The 10110-nt window shown below is 37.3% G+C and overlaps 1 pseudogene; it reads left to right on the forward strand.

The window, feature by feature from the left end:
• Positions 1-7889: 7889 nt before the first annotated feature.
• On the forward strand, positions 7890-9054 carry LOC114305947 (uncharacterized; annotated as a pseudogene).
• The last annotated feature ends 1056 nt before the right edge of the window (positions 9055-10110 follow it).

Raw genomic sequence — 10110 nt, forward strand, 5'->3', positions numbered from 1 at the left:
TCAAATTGGACTCTTAAACCTTGAATACAAGACTTAGGTAAGGATTTCATCTTCTCATTCTTGTGTTTGAACCAATTCTTGCATGGTCCATGTTAAATTATAGAGCTAAGTCATGTTTTAGTTCATACATGTAGGATTAGAACACAATTCATGCATGCATGTTTGAATTGATGAGTTTTGAGTTGAATTCATGGTAAAATTGTACATGCATGTTCATAATTAGGCTTGAGTCCATGAATTCATTATGTTCTTGAAGAAATGAGTCCATTTGAACAAGCTTTGAGGGTTGAATTTGGTTTGAATCCATGCATGTTTGCATGTTCTTCATATTCTTGAAAAATGGTTTGAAATCGAGTTTGAATTAAACACCCTTGGGCTTTGATTTCTCAAATTGAGCTTTGAAACATGTTGTGCTAAGTGTTTACAAACGTTTTCTGGAAATTCAGCCCAAGAGGTGGAGTTTTTATGCATTTAAACTTGAGTTTGAGCTTGGAGGTGCAATTTGGAATTCCCAGATTTGCACTCCCGCTCGAGCGGGGAAAGTGACGCTCGAGCGTGGAATCCAAGCATCCAGTATCTCTGCACTGTTTTACAGTCCGCTCGAGCGGAGGATCGGGCGCTCGAGCGGAGTCATGTGTCTAAAGCTCGAGTGGGCGTCGAGCGGAGATTTCACCCATCCAGTACTTTTACAGTACGCTCGAGCGAGAAAGTTTACGCTCGAGCGTGTACCTTTGTTGCATGACCGCTCGAGCGGGGAAACCTGCGCTCGAGCGGGACTCTGTTTTTCTGAAAATTCTGAAACTGTTTTCTGATCACATCTTTGCATCCTCATCCCATCCTAGGCATTCTTAGGCCTAGTTTAAGACATCTTAATGAAAATATAGATGTAGAACACACCGAGGCAAATTAGGGATTAAGTTATTATATTTCCCAATTGTGTAGCTTAGTGTGTGTTCAACCTGTGAACTGTGTAGGGTTGGCGACTGGGGAGACACGCTCTAGCATACTGTAACCCAAACTCTGTGAGTAACGATTGTGTAAAGATATGTTCATAAATGAATATCTTCTGAACAACTGAACTGTACTGTTTTCTGAATTGATTACTGTTAACTGAATGAATGTATGTCCTATATTCTAAAATGTATTGTGGCATCCTTAGCACCCACTGTTTACTGTTACTGTTATACTGTTACAGAGATCTCTGTCGGTTCCCTCGTGGAACCACTACTGTTTACTGATTGATGGCCATCATTACTGTCCGGTCTTTAAGACCTACTGTTTACTGCTATGCTAATGGATGTACCACATATGACTGAATAACCGTTCTGACTGAAAGATTGAAGTAATGTTTAATGAACTGCTTTTATTACTGCAAGGACATTTCATTCTTAACCTCTTTACGCATTATGTTATTCACTGGGCTTTAGCTCACTGTTTATATATATATGTAGGTGCCCAGCCACCAGATCGGAGCTAGGAGCGTGGGTTAGACTCCAGTTTTGTCAAGCCAGCCTTTGTGCCTCACCGCGAGGTTCCGAGTTGCCATGCTATGGCTTTGGGGTGTTTTGTTTTTCCCCCGTCTGTCTCCATACTGTTTGGATTACTGTATAGACTGTCAGCTACTAACTGTACTGTTATCAAGGGATTAGGTCCCTGTACTGTGTGACTGTAAATTTTGTATAGACTGCACTGTTTGTATGTATGAATGCATGAAAAATCTTTTTGGCATACAGACTGTCACAGCTCAATGGACATTATTTATTTACTGTATTGGCTTCCGCCAGGCCCTGTACTCTGTTTTACTGTATTACTGTTCTGCAAGCCTTCGGTAATCCCGGATTACTGGCCGGTTACGGTGCTAAACCCATAGGGCCGGGTTTGGGTTGTGACACTTCCCTATCATGAAGACGATCAAGGGAGGAGTAGATTTGATTCACAAATCATCAATTGTCGCAAATTTGTTGCGTGATGATCTATGAACCGATAGGACGAAAGCTCAATAAAATAAAACAAAAGACGAACAACGCCTCCTCCCTATCATGGAGTTACCTCAAGAAAAGGGATGGATATTGCTTCATGAATCATTGAACATCACTAAAACGTATGCAATGGTCCACGACGCAATGGATTCAATATAACGTCCGATTGAACCCAACTCAATTTTATTACCTTTTTACCTTTTTTACTCCAATTTTATTAGCCTCTTTTTACAGTACCTTTCCAATTCTTATATTTTCTTCATTTTTTGTCCAAAAGTGATAATTACATCCACTAAGTCCAAAAAGCAATAAAGAGTATCAAACATTGACTTAACCCAAGAAATGAGCTTTTCAAGCCCTTTTTCTACGGGGGAAATTATAAAGGAAGAATCAAACTCATTTACGAGCGATAATGACCCTAAATCCAAACCCGATAACATGCTATAATGAAACCTTCCTTTATGATTTCCAAGGGTCTAAACTAGAAAGTTAGTCCCTTAGAAGTAAATGCATCGGTGATAAAGAGAAATGTCAAACAAGAGGTTGTGCTTAGCATAAGAGAGATATAATGCCTTGGTAATGAACCTCCGAAGAGATTAAACCATTAAGCATGGAAGGTCTTTTTCTTATGCCTTGAGCAACAATCCTTTATTTGATAGAACTCTTAATTAAAGAAATAAAGAAAGGAGGGAGATTTCAGAGATGATTATGCAAAGGTGATTATTACAAGTGTGAATATTTGCATGAAAACTATGTAAAGAAAGCTATCAACTCAAATAGATTTGTGGCTATGGCCTAAACACCCAAATCCATGAGGACTTACAACAACACAAGCATAGTATTCAAAGCATAAACTAAATAAACACACTAAACAGCTCCTGAATAGCACAAAACAATGCTGAAAATCATTTTGAAAAGGTTAGAAACAAAAATGGAAGGAAAAAAGCCTAGGAAGCAAGCCAAAGAAGGGTGGCTAGCCCCTCCTCTTTTTTGTGACTTAAAATCACATTTTTAAGCTTAAAACACTCTGAAAAATAGTGTGAAAAAGAAAAGAAAAGAGATAGAAAAAGATGGTACAAAAGCTCAAAGATTACCCTTTAAAGAGAGGATGCTCTTCTAGTTCGCAAACTACTAGTTAAACACTCTCAAGAGCTGAAATTTGTGTTAAGAAATCTCAGCAAGAGGCCTCAAGTTTAGGCTTAGGGAAGTGTATGTATATTGTAAGAGAGAGAGGTAATGTGTTGAGCAAGTTATAGGCATTTGGAGAATTTTTCTAATCCCAAACCATGAGGGGAGGGCTTGAATTTATAGAAAAATAGGTCGTCACGTTGGAAATATTTGTAATGAGACAGCTGGTGCAAGACATGAACATGGGGACATCTAGCAGCCAAAAATATCTATTTGTCTGAAAACATGGCCGGCCTGCCATGAAGGGGGATGGCCGGCCAACCAAAAATGGCCTGCTGGCCACTTGTTGGCCAGTAAATCTTTGAGTGGTTAGGCTAGAAAAAAACAATTAGGTTTTGGTCCAAAGGGGGTGTAAGGTTTAAGTTCTAAAGCTTAAAACCAAAGCCTTTTGCTGAACAAATCGAACAATTATATAGCGTAACATTTCATTATTGAGCATTCACGTGAGGCGCCCAAGTCTTAAGGGCAGTCAAAAATGGGTTGTCTATAGATTGGTTGTATTTCAATGAGTTCTGAACTAGATGTCGAGCCTATAACTGATGAAAACACAAAAACAACTCAATGAAACAACCTATTGACACTTGTTGAAATGAAAGAAACTTAAAACAAGACTCAAAAGGACAAACCATTAATCCTACACAAATTTTGCAATTTTTTGGTTTTAGACAACTCAAATGATCAGCCGACCAGCTGAAAGATTAGGCAACACACCTGGAAATGACTATATATCAACATGTTGGCTGAAGAATTATATGACCGACTGAAGAATTGTACAACTGAGGTAAAATGTGACCTTGGTAACAAGGACTCGAGAGTACAGGGAAAAGATAGAAGACCTGAATCGATTATGCCCCTAGTTCGTTGCTTTGACTTTTTATTTTTGGTTTTCTAGTAAAAAGGTTTTGATTAACATGAGAGTTAGATTAGCATGCTTGTTCCACTCTCTGTTTCGAAAACATATAAGTCAAGTTGTGAGCACTGAAATTTTTTTCCTTTTTTGGGTCCAATGAATGGTTTGGGTTTTAGCAAAAATAGAATAATTTTCAAGAAAATCAGTCAACTTCATTAAAAATGATCAAAACCTGTTTTCGCCAATGGTCACTACCCGACTAACATGAAATCAACCATTGAGATGCACAATCTCAAATCAGATAATCCGAGCATGTTACACTACATTACCACTTGATCTGTCTTACCTTCCATGAAGAAGAGATAGAACAATCTAATTGAATGAAGACAACCCAATTGAACATGGATAGGACAACTGAGTTGAATAAAGATAAAACAATCAAACATGGATGAGACAAGCAAGTTGAAAATGGTTGGGACCGAACTTCAGGATAAAGCTGTCTACGTATCCCAAAGATACGAATCAGGCCTTACATAGTTCCAAGGTAAGGCTCACTCGGGTATTAACACTCTCCTTTTGTCCTCTAGCTTTTACCAAAACCGCCCTTCTGGGTTTTTGACCTTGCGAGCTATTTTTTTTTAAAATTTTTTTAATTTTTAAAATTTTTCATGTTTTCATTTTTTTTTTTAAATTTTCTTCCTTCATTTTCTTTTATTCATGTTCTAACTTTTGTCTGAGCCATCCTTTTGGGTTTTTAGCCTAGCGAGTCTCTCAAGGATAGTATTTTTTTTCAACTCATCCATGTTGATTGATTGTGAGAATTCTAAGCCATCCAAATCCATGAGAACGACTACTCTACTTGACCAAATAGTCTTGATGATGTAGGAACCTATCCCCGTCCAATTGGGTGTGAATTTGCTCCTAGGGTCGTGGATAGGAACTTGATTGTCCTTCATCACTAAATCTTCTTCTCTCAATGTGACAGTTTGTTTCAAGTGACTGCTCGAGCCAAGATCAAGTTCTCTCAGTAGTTTGTTTTGCAGGCCTAGGGACCACTCGAGCGAACAAGTGGTCGCTCAAGTGAAGATCGTGAGCTCCCACCATCTCGTTTTGTAGATAGAGATACCGCTCGAGCGGTCTACAGGAATTCAACATTTTAAAAAGGCACTTTTTTGATCATTTCTTTTACTTTTCTTTTCCCTCTTCCTTCCTCTCTCTCTAAGTCTAAAAAACCTACATTTCTCTCTCTACATATCTCTCATTTCACTAAGTTTCAAGCCAAAATCACTTGCAAGAGGTGGCGTATACCTAAGGATCTTCCTTTCTACCAATTGGGATTGGATTCTACGAAGGATTTTTTCAAAAGTAGTCTAGTTTTCTTGCTCTTCCTTGAGGTAGGGTTACTTTTAACTTATTATCTTTTTATTTTGAGGATGATTATGTGGTATTGTTGTGATTATAATCATTTATTTGATGAATGAGCCAAAAATCAAGTTTTGTGTTTAACACAAGGGGATTTTACCCAACATTTCTTAAAATTTCAGGTAAATCCTTATGAATTAGGAGTATTGATGTTGAGAACTATCACATATATGAAGAGGGGGTAAAAGCCCCAAATTTGTTAAAACCCTTATTTTGATTTGGGAAATATGATGCTAGGATGGAGTTAAATTTCAAATCTTGGGTTGTGTGGATAATTAGAGTTTGGAATACATTAGTAAGGTGTTTGGGGTTGAGATTGTGGACTTGGAAATTGATAACCCATGCGTTCTATTTTCGTTATGAATCTCATGTTTTATTGAACATTTGATTACTTGGAATGTGGTTAAAAGGGGGAAGTAAATAGAGTATGAGTTCGGGTAGGGAGTCGATTTTTGGAAACAATGTGTCGTGTTGGTATCCCCACGGGGAGTTGAGGTACCTAATTGCCTTGTCTTGAGCTTATTGTTGGACGAATGTGAGAAAATATTTTTGGGTGTCCACTGGTCCTGCAGTATAATAGTCGACAAAAAGTAGAAAAATAGATAGTTTTGGGTGCCCACCACCTACCGTATTAATAGTTGGTAAATGTGGGGAATGGTTTTGGTTATAAACCTATTTACATATGTAGTACGGGGCTCTTACGAGGGATTCATGACATATTTACCTCCTGTAATGATAATGGTTTTTTATTGCTATGGAATAAAAATTATAATTATTTTTCTCAACCGTGTGATTTGTGAACATGAACTTTAAAATTTTATTTGAGTTATGATGATGCCACTTGAATGTTCATATGATTAGATACTTTGTTAAATGTATCTCTACTGGGCATATAGCTCATCCATATCTAACATTTTTAGGAATTGGTGATGTGCCACCACCCCAGTGAGATGAGATATACTTTTTCTGTTTTGGATTGGAGCGTCAAGGCTTGGAGATGTGTAATATGGAAGATCCGAGCTTATTTGTTAGGACCGTGAGTCCATTTTGGTTGTAACAAGGCAATGACTTGAATTGTTGTAAGCCTTTAGGGCTATTTATGTTGTCCTCTAGCTTATTGAACTATTTTATATATATGTGTAAGTATCATGTTGAACATGGAATTGTAGAGGGAAAAATCTTGGTTCAATGAGGAAGAGGATCTTTTGAAATTAATTGTGTTTGATTGATGTATTTATATTATGTCTTTTGAGGGCGTTACATGCTTTATTTAAGTTATAGTTGTTGCTTGTTTAGGTTAATTTAGTTTCATATTTGCATGCATGAGTGGCGGTTTAAGCATTATGTATAATAATTTAGCATTGTTTATTTGTTATTTGCCTCATTTGCATTAAATCATTTTAGTACCCTTAAATCGGGCTTAAGTTGCATATTTGCATGTTTAGTAGCATGTTTAGGATCATTGTACTTTGTTTTATTCATATTATGCATGGTAAGATGCTTGGCCATGGAATCCAGTGAGTTTTCTCTTCTTTTCACGGCATGTGCTTATTTTTGGTTCATTGTTTTCAATAATCCAAGTCTATATGCTTTTTTATGCAAAGTTATGTGTTTTGGATGTTTTTAGGAATATTGCTTAGTTTATATCTTGTTTATGGCCATTGGGGGTTAAAAAGTTATTTTTGATGGAAAATATGATTGTTTTATGAAAATATATGGTTGTATTCGATGGATCTAAACTGAGTGGTATTTATTTATTCAATCACTTAGTTTCAGGTTTAGTAATGGTTTCTAGGGTTAATAATGAAGTTTGTGAAACCTTTAATCACTAAAATCACAAAATAGAGAGTTAGTAGAGGCCAATTTTTGGATTGAGCAAAAGAGAGTGCTTTCATTCAATAATCTTCTCCTTTCATACCTTAGTTCCCAAACCTTGATTATTTGCTTATGACGGATCAGGTCTTATACTTAGTTTTTATTGTTAAAGGTTTTTTTAATTCCCCTTGAAATTAAGTGGTGACTCTCAAATGCAAGTTGGTACGATATTGGTAAACGGGCCTTATACCCAAAAAGGCACGACGTCCACAGTGAGGATCACACTTTTGTAATTCAAAGTCATTTTGATAGGTTTCTTTTTAAGTAAAACACCATAATTAAGCTACATTTATAACTAAAAGAAATATGGATAATCTTTCTTTATATATAGTATTACATAAAAGAAAAACTATACACAAATAAAATTTCCATGCATAAATTTAATCCATAATAAGAAGGCTATCCTGTCTAAAAAAAATATAAATAAGAAGGTTATGAAAAATTACATCATTATGTATAAAAACTCAATTTATAAAACATTATTTTTCCTATTGGTTCTGATTATAAAAAGGCAAAATGTAATATACATGGCAAAAGTCAAAACAACACAAGTGTTCTTGGGAAACTAATTAAAGATGGCTGCAAATTTGAGATTTGGGGAAGATGAAGTAAGCCTTGCTAAAGATAAAACTCAACCTCTCTTCTTTGCACCAGTGTAAGTTCCTTAATTAACTTCATTTTTTTTACTCTTGACCAATTTAAAACATCATTTGGTGTAGTTTAAATAAATATATTTATTACTTTAAAACATGGCCCCATGGCACCTCTCTTTGGCGTGAGAGAGCCATTAATAGAGGGTTTGTCCACTTTTTGCTAGTCAAAGTAGTATTTGAACATTGAGCAAGAGAAGAAGCAACGTTCCACTACATTAGTTGAGAGGTTGAGCTGGAAGGACATCTTTTCCTCCTATAGTTTTACACAATTTAATTTACATCTCCATTAATATTAGGAAAACAGAAACTAAACATAGATCACGAAACTGTGATTTTCAGTGTCCCATTCTATGTTTAGTTTATGTGTTCATGTTCTTGTACTAACACTTTAATTGGTTATTAGGTTTGGCAAGCATCATTGGGGGAGCTCCTTAGCATGGCCGTACTTGTCTTCATGATCAATGCCGTAGTCATCTCTACTTATCAAACCAACATCGCCGCACCAAATCTAATAATATCAATCCTCATAGCTGTTACTCTCACAACATTAATTCTTTCCATTTCCCCTGTTTCTAGAGGCCACATCAACCTGGTTATCTTTTTCCTCGCTGCTCTCGTCAACCTTATAACTTTTTCATGCGCAACCGTCTACATTATGGCCCAATGCTTTGGAGCTGCTTTAGGGGCACTAGCACTCAAAGCTGTGGTCAATAGCACCATTGAGGAAACCTTCTCACTTGGGGGTTGCACCCTCTCAGTCATTGGACTTGGGCCAAGCCCTTTGGCTCGAGATCATATGCACTTTTGTGCTTTTTTTTGCTTCAGTATGGATTGCTTGGCATTGGGCCATGTTGTTGTTTTTTCGATCATCGGATTAGTGATGGGCCTTCTGGTGTTTATCTCGACCATGGTAACAAACACAAAGGGTTAAGTTGGAAGGTGTTTTGGGCCGGCTATAGTGAGAGGAGGCCAACTTTGGAATGGGCACTAGGTCTTTTGGGTTGGGCCGACAATTGCATGTGTGGCATTCTCTACATACACCAAGGTCATTCCACGTCAACATTTCCATGCCAATGCTTGCTATTAGGCTTTTGTAATTAGCAATCCTGTTTGACGGAACTTCTTTTAGTTGTAATTTTATTCGTTCTTTTGTTTCAGTGAGGCTGTAAGTGTTTAGATGCAAATCCAACCCCAGTATAGTGGAGTTTGTGTTGACATTCTATATCTTAAGCATTCTCTGCTTGCTACTTCGCTGACTATGTATGGGGATTAAGTTGCCCGGTCAGCTTGTGGGGGTCTAGGGGACAGCGCCCCATGGCGGGTCCGGGGCAGTGCCTAGGCGGCGTCGAGGGGCAGCGCCCCCAAAGCCAAAGGTGTTTGATCGCTCGAGCGGTCATTTGTGTGCTCGAGTGGTGAAGAGGAGCATCCAGTATCTCTGCCTACAAACTGAACTTCTGGGAAGCAAGTTTTATCGCTCGAGCGGTGAATGTTACGCTCGAGTAGTCGGCCTATATGTTTTGCACCACCTTTACACACACCACTTGAGCGATGATGTGTGCGCTCTAGCGGTCTTTGCGATTCTGTTTACTATATAAAGTGCGTCATTTGCTTGTTTTAGGGTTTAACTGGTCTAGATTCTTAGAGAGAAAGAGAAAACAAAGTGTTTTATATTGGAGAGTGTTTTATAAGTGGTTTTTGATGGTTTGAGAGTGATCAATGGATCTATGAACTTCATATTAACATCATCAAAGGATTTTTTTTCATTATTTCATTCATAAAGGAAGAGGTGTTCTTCGGTGGATTCCAAGGAACTTAAACTTGAAGCTTTGGTGGATTTCGGAATGACTCATAGTCGTGTATTCGAGATCAACGTTGTGGATTCAACGTTGGGTAAGACAATTCCAAGATGAAAATGATGATGGAAGAGACACATTGAGGTCAGTTTAATTCGGGTGTAGATTTGCTAGGTAATTGAGAGTACACATGTGCAATTTCTTTTTGTTTTTTTAGTGGATTGTTTTGTGGCTTTGGCCCATGGTTTTTTTTATATCACAATTGGAACTACTCCAATTGTGATTTTTTTTTTCACATTAAATCATTGTGTTGATTTGTTATTGATTATTTGATTGGGATTGGTATTTAC

Source organism: Camellia sinensis, chromosome 3 (assembly GCF_055761805.1).
Source record: "Camellia sinensis isolate YWXY chromosome 3, ASM5576180v1, whole genome shotgun sequence".
NCBI classification, from domain to species: domain Eukaryota; kingdom Viridiplantae; phylum Streptophyta; class Magnoliopsida; order Ericales; family Theaceae; genus Camellia; species Camellia sinensis.